Below are 7,594 nucleotides of genomic sequence, written 5' to 3' on the forward strand. Positions count from 1 at the left end.
GCTATATGTGAAGATATGTGACCATTAGTATGATGTGTAACGTTTGGGGCTTTTATGTGACGTTTTAGTATGGTGTGTGACTTTTGCTTCTTGTATGTGACATTTTGGTGTTCCGTGTGACTTTTAAGGCTGTTATGTGATGTTTTAGTATGTTGTGTGACTTTTGCTCCTTGTATGTGACATTTTGGTGTTCTGTGTGACTTTTGAGGCTGTTATGTGATGTTTTAGTATGATGTGTGACTTTTGCTCCGATTATGTGACATTTTGGTATGTACCATTGATTGAGTGGAAGTATTAGACAAACACATAATTATTTCATTTGTTGGATGTTGGATGTTGGATGTTTACTAGCTGTTTGTAAATGATAAAATGTGCATTTGTAATTTCTTGTTGATCTTTTTTGTTTAGCATATTAAATGGAATCTAAAAGTAAAGTTCTTACAGGTATCACTGTTAATACTAACAAGTCACAACACGAACAGGTATCACTGATGAAAAAATACGCATGTATGCCATAATCATACCTGTAGAAATATAACATAACACTTAATAGCAGGATATGTAACTGGTAACAAGAATATAACACAGAGAATGTAAAAATATCACATAACAGCCCCAAAAGTCACACAGAATACCGAAATGTCACATATGGGCCCCAAGAGTCACACAGAATACTAAAATGTCACGTAACAACCACAAAAGTCACACAAAATACCAAAATGTGACTAAATGCAGCATAAGTCACACAACATACTAAAATATCACATATGGGCACCAAAAGTCACACAGACATAATTATTTCATTTGTTGGATGTTGGATGTTTACTAGCTGTTTGTAAATGATAAAATGTGCATTTGTAATTTCTTGGTGATCTTTTTTCTTTAGCATATTAAATGGAATCTAAAAGTAAAGTTCTTACAGGTATCACTGTTAATACTAACAAGTCACACGAACAGGTAATATGTCACATTTAAGTAGCAAATATCACAACAAAAGGGAAAATGTAACATGTAATAGACAACAGTCACAAAAGAGTTTGAATTCTGTCAGGAAATGTTAATCATACTAAAACATCACATAACAGCCTCAAAAGGCACACAAAACATCAAAATGTCACATACAAGGAGCAAAAGTCACACAGCATACTAAAACATCACATAACAGCCTCAAAAGTCACACAGAACACCAAAATGTCACATACAAGGAGCAAAAGTCACACAACATACTAAAACATCACATAACAGCCTTAAAAGTCACACGGAACACCAAAATGTCACATACAAGAAGCAAAAGTCACACACCATACTAAAACGTCACATAAAAGCCCCAAACGTTACACATCATACTAATGGTCACATATCTTCACATATAGCTCACACAACAATCCAACAAATGTCACACACAACTAGTAAACTAGTTATCCTTTACATCATAGCGTTTAAACAATTGTTACAGTTACATGTAGAGTCTAATACTTCCACTCAATCATAGGTACATCACTACCCCCAAAGTACAAAAAATATTCTGCATCATCACTGTCTAATTTCAAACCGTAGTTTTTTTTTCCATTCACGCCCTTCACATATGAGTTGAGCAGCAAGTCCTACTCGTAGCATATGCGACTCCATGTGTAAGGCTTCAACGTTCATTATCTCCCTTCCCTCGAGGATCGCCTTGATGAAAAAATACGCATGTATGCCATAATCATACCTTTAGAAATATAACATAACACTTAATAACAGGATATGTAACTGGTAACAAGAATATAACACAGAGAATGTAAAAATATCACATAACAGCCCCAAAAATCACATAGAATACATAACAGTCCCAAAAGTCACATAGAATACTGAAATGTCACATATGCGCCCCAAGAGTCACACAGAATACTAAAATGTCACGTAACAACCACAAAAGTCACACAAAATACCAAAATGTGACTAAATGCAGCATAAGTCACACAACATACTAAAATATCACATATGGGCACCAAAAGTCACACAGAATTAAGCTATTATTATATCAAAATCATCCCCCAAATGATTTCAACCCATCAAATAGAGTATAACTCTCCAAACCTACAACCTAATTTTCTTCAAAGAGCCAACAAATTAATCGAACAACATACCAATCTGCAGTACAAATCCTTTGTCCTGCTATAATCAACACCACATAATTCCGATGAATTAGTAGAATTAGGGCTGGAGCTCTGAGATTTCGACGACGACGACGAAGATGTAGCGTCAAGTGCAGATTCGAAACCAACCTTCACCTGTCAAAATCATCATCATCATCATCATCATCGGCGACTAACCTGTAGCTGATATTTTAATTTTCTTCTCCACAACCGCAACTCTGAGACTGCAGGTCTGCACTTCTTGGCGATCCCTTGCCATTTCCGCTGCTGCCTCAGCCCCACCTTTCTCCTCTGCTCCCCACCTCCTTTCCCTTCACCCTCACAACCCTAACAAACTCCCAAAAAAAAAACCCAACAAAAAAAAGAGGAAAAAGTTTGGCACCGTAAGTTACTTCTGCGGCCGCCTCATTTTGCTGGCGGCATCCTACATCACCAGCGTATTTACCAGCAAAGAAATCGGCACTCCCACCACCCCTCATCGGCCCAGACTCAGAAACTGTGGAACAAAATTAAATTGCCTCAAATTGTAAAATTCCATTTACCTCTGGGAGTTCCAAGTAAAAATTAGATTAACTTATCTTGCACGCAAAGCAACACTTCTCATTCTATGTAGTTTAATTTGAAAAAGGGAAGTATACATGAAACGTCGTATCAGCATCCAACGGCAGCTCAATTTCAAACACTTAAAAATAAGTTCTCAATGATGAGGGGGTCGAGGAGGAGGGGGAAGGGGGAAGAGGAGAGGATGCGACGGCGGAGGGAGGAGGAGGGGAGGAGGGGAAAGGGGAGGAGGAGAGGATGCGACGGAGGAGGGGGAGGAGGGGAGGGGAGGGGAGGAGGCGGACTGAGCCGAGGAGGGCGTCGTGGAGGAGGAGGGTGCGAATGAGGAGGGAGGAGGAGGGGAGGGGAGGAAATGGATTGAGTTTTAATTGGGAAGAAGAAGGGTAATTTGGGAAGTTGTTTTCTTGGGCAGTGGGTTTGGGGGTTGGTTGCATATATCTTTTAATTTTAGGGCTTATGGGTTATGGTTGTTGGGCTGGGGGTGGGGATGATTGGCCCAACTTATTTTGCTTCCTCCAAGCAATTTTCCCTAAATTCAAATGTTGTGAAGGTAATTTTGGAAAATTGACGGCAACTGAAAAAAATGAATGCAAGTATTGGGCAATTCGAAAGTTGTACACATGAATCAACTAATATAAATTGAGAATATACACAACAACAATAAATGTAATATCGTCCAGGTAAATGTCAACCGGAAAATCGATAGCTAAAGAACTTTTTATCTCAGATTATCAGGTTCCATATATACATATATTTGCCTGCAACAAAATAAAGACATTCTTTCAGAATTAAAAGCATACTAATTGTTTAAAAGTTTATGTTTTTCTTACATCAGAATCAAAAACATACTAATTTTGTTTGATTTGATATGCAGGGTCTAGCTGATTCTATTGGTTTGCCATGTCGAATTACTCAAGGATGCAAGTACTACACATTGCCACATCGTTCTTCTAGTCTTGTTTAATTTCTTATAAAGTTAATTGCATATTTACTTAATTGATGCAACTTGTTTCAATTTACAAGTCACTTCATTTATTCATTGATACGAGCGCATACTACTTTTGAACTAAAAAAACAAAAGTGTAACTTTTCCTTTGAAGTATACTATATTTTAAAATTGTTTGGGATGAACAATGGTTTATTGAAGCTCTGCCATCAGGGATGGGCCAATGTAGGGTTTGTTGAAGCTCATTTGCCTGATGTGTATCTTGGCTTACCTCTATCTAGTATAGTAGGTTGGGGGTTGGGTTATTTCAGCCTCTATTCACTACTGCATACTGGACTATTCGCGACGGACAAATCCGTCCCCAAAAGTCGAAAAGCCGTCGCTAAAAGTTTTAGCGACGGAAAATTAGTAATTCTGTCGTTATAAGTCTGTCACTATGACGAGGGTAGGTAAATAAATTTTTAACGACGGTTTTTCCGTCGCTAAATATTAGCGACGGATATTTAGCGACCTAAAATCCGTCGCTAAAACTTGCTATATGTCATATTATAGCGACGGAAATTTCTGTCGCTATATGTCCGTAGCCAATACCCCATTTTGAAGTAGTGATTGGATAGAATTAAGTCAAAAGTCTTTGGCTAGAATAATAAGCATTTATCCTATGTTGGTAGACTTGCCTTAATGGAATCAGATTCGTTTTTTTTTTTTTGGTGCAAGTGTTTGGACTAGTGGTTTTTTGCTTCCAAAGTGTCTTCTTCACTCTGTTGATGCAATTTGCAGGATTCATTTTTAGGGTGGTAAACAAGAGAAGCGTAAGATAGCTTTGGTAAGTTGAAAAGATGTATGTAGGTCTAAGAAGTATGAAGGTTTAGGATCTGTATAGTCCTGAGGGGTAGAATTTGGCATCTATTGCCAAACTGATATAGGTAGGATATCCACTCTAAGAAAGATACCCCTCTAGATAAAATGGTTACATGAATCCTACTTGAAGCAATGTATATATGGGTGGTTCAAGCCAAACCATTAATTTTTGACAGTGAAAAATGTTGGTTAAAGTGAAGAATCAGATGGTTGTGCAATGAGGCAACATTGGTTGTTGCGTCTCTAAGCTTGTTGCATGTTGTCATGGAGATAAATTCAAATTTTCTAAGGCCTATAATGCTTTATATCATGTTGATCATATGTATTCTTTCATTAAGTGGCTTACTATGAGGCTGAGATTACTCATCCAAGAGAGATTGATTAGGCTATCGATCCTTAATGAGAAAGTGGCTTACTATGAGGCTGAGATTACTCATCCAAGAGAGATTGATTAGGCTATCGATCCTTAATGAGAACAAGTGCTATTTGTGTAAGCAAGTGGATGATCCAAGAGAGATTGATTAGGCTATCGATCCTTAATGAGAACAAGTGCTATTTGTGTAAGCAAGTGGATGAGAATTTGGATCACCTAACGTTTGATTGCCTAGTTTCTAAGTGTGTGGGAGGAGATAATTGCTTGGATTGGTATCACCTTGTTTCCAGTCTCATGGTCACATATTATAGTGTGGAGGCTGATAAGTAAAAAAGGAAAATATGAGACATGTGTTTATTGTACTTGGCGAGCTTTTTCTAATAAAGAAGTTGTGGCTACTATGATAATCAAGGATGTAAAAAGGGATTTCTTGTTAATATTCATTTATATTCTTTGATGTATTTGATGTGAAGGCGCAGTCGTACTTTTCATAGCAGCTATAAGCTGACTGAGTTTTATTTGTATATACCTGGATATGCTCGGTGTTAATTTTGTACATAACACTCATTACTAAATGGAAACTTAAACCAGTGTTCTCAAATTACATATTTCTGTTCGGCGCTCAAATCCTTCTCTCAAAACAAATCGTTCTCATTTCTCTCAAATCTTTCTTTGAAAATGGATCCTCTCTCTCTCTCTCTCTCTCTCTCTCTCTCTCTCTCTCTAAAGAGGTTGCAAATCTCCTCACACTACAAATCCTCCATCAAACAGATTTCTAGGCAGCCAAGACGGTTTTTTTCCATCCAACATGCCTTTTTGGGCATGTATCATTTTATTGTAGATGAAGTGAGATGGAAACTATTGTATCTTGTTTCTTCCTAATCGTGGGAAGAAGTGCATTTTATTATTTTCCATTATCAGTATAGCCCAAATCTATCCATACAGCAATCAAAGCCTGAACAAAACCCAAAATTTTTATGCAGAATATAGAATATTAACCCAAAACTGGAAATAAAATAAAATAAAAGGGAGATGATTTTTAAATAGGAAAAATTTTAGCATCACAAAACTTCATTCTTTTATAGTCTCAACTTGATAAGGGGCTTATTCTTCAATTTTGTTACTGGTTACAAAAACTGGGACGTCCCGCGGGTGGGACTCATGGTCAGCAGCTCTCCATGGGGGAGTGTATCTCTCCAGGCTATTGCCCGTTGTTGGTCAGGAGTTCGAATCCTCGTAGCCGCATTCACCTGGTTTCCCTTGGTTTAAGGGTGGGGACGGAAACCCGGGGTTTTATTGGTCATCAAATCCAGCTCAGCTCGTTGTATGCTCACCAGTTCGCGTCCTAGTGGTCCCCACGCTGCTCGCCAGCGCTCTGCCCGTGGGGATGAGCCCCTGGTATTAAGGGTAGCTCCTTGTAGATGTGAAGGGAACAAGGGGAATCGAACCAGGGCCGCTGGCGGGGCTCCGAAGGAGTTAAACTGAGCTGGGGTGAACAGAGACATGAGGCTTGCACAGAAATTAAGCTCAGTGAACCCAAACAACAGCCTTTGGACAATTAGCCTACAAAACATCATCAAGTACCAACAGTTGCAAGCATTTCATGATCAATTCACCTCAATGTCAAATTTCCAAGCAGTTCATTATCAACTATCTTACAGTCAAAACTCCAAGCCAAATCTGTAAGTTTTGCACCATGCACAAGCTCGATATACTTTTACAGAAAGACTCGGCATGCCCATAAACATAATAGTTCACTGACAGTAGGACAAAATCAATACCTATCATTATTTCAACATTTTAAGTTTACTGACAGTGGGAAAAATTAAGTTGATTCCTTTAAAAAAATAAAAATAAAAAACTTTCATTAACTAGATTGAATTAAGGAGTTGTCCAATTATGAGTTTATGAAAGTAATTAACGAAACTAAAAGATCGATGAAGTACCTGAGGATCGATGAAGGTGTCCGTTCGTCGATTGATAAAGTACCCGAGGTTCTCAAAGTACCTCAGGATCGGCAAAGGCGTTTGTTCATCAAATAAAACAAGTACCTGAGGTTCTCTTTGGGTTCGCTTGAGTTCGTCACCGACAACGCGGTTTGGGACAACGAAGATTGAAGGGGGCAGCAGTGGTAAGGATTAGGATGGCGAAGCCGGAGGTACAGTTTGGGACGGCGAAGATGGAAGGGGACAGCGACGGTGAGGATTGGGATGGCGAAGATGGAAGCGGCGGTGAGGATTGGGAAGTGGCAGCGAAGTTTTAATTTTGTGGAGTCAATTAGGAAAGGTGAGATGAGGTTTGGGTTGATTTGCACTTTTACGTGTAGGTCCTTCATTTACTATTAATTTATCCGTTCGAAAACGTTTCTCTGTTAGCGAATGAGAATATTGAGAGAGAAACTTATGTCAACTTAAGTGGACGTCCACTAAGTTTCTTAGTCATTGATGATCACTTGATTAAGCTATATTATGGATGATCCGCTCCGTTGAACTTGATCTACATATTCTAAAACCCTAACACACCAAATTTAGGGTGAATCCCTCATGGTTTAACCCTCCGTCGAGCCGTGTAAAAAGTTCTATTCATTCAAAACCGTTAAAATTGATACGAGTGGATGAAGGGTCAAACCACGACGGGTTCACCCTAAATTTGGTGTGTTGGGTTTTAGAATATGTAGACAAGTTCAACGTAGCAGATCATCCACAATGTAACTCA

General features: G+C 38.6%; 1 long non-coding RNA gene across 1 annotated transcript; it reads right to left on the reverse strand.

Moving 5' to 3' along the window:
- Positions 1,293–7,175, reverse strand: LOC109839064. The gene is made up of 2 exons (XR_002246618.1): positions 6,826–7,175; positions 1,293–1,711 (listed from the first exon to the last, which is right to left on the reverse strand). It is a non-coding gene; the product is annotated as an uncharacterized LOC109839064 (long non-coding RNA).

This window comes from Asparagus officinalis, chromosome 4 (assembly GCF_001876935.1).
Source record: "Asparagus officinalis chromosome 4, Aspof.V1, whole genome shotgun sequence".
Classification (NCBI taxonomy): domain Eukaryota; kingdom Viridiplantae; phylum Streptophyta; class Magnoliopsida; order Asparagales; family Asparagaceae; genus Asparagus; species Asparagus officinalis.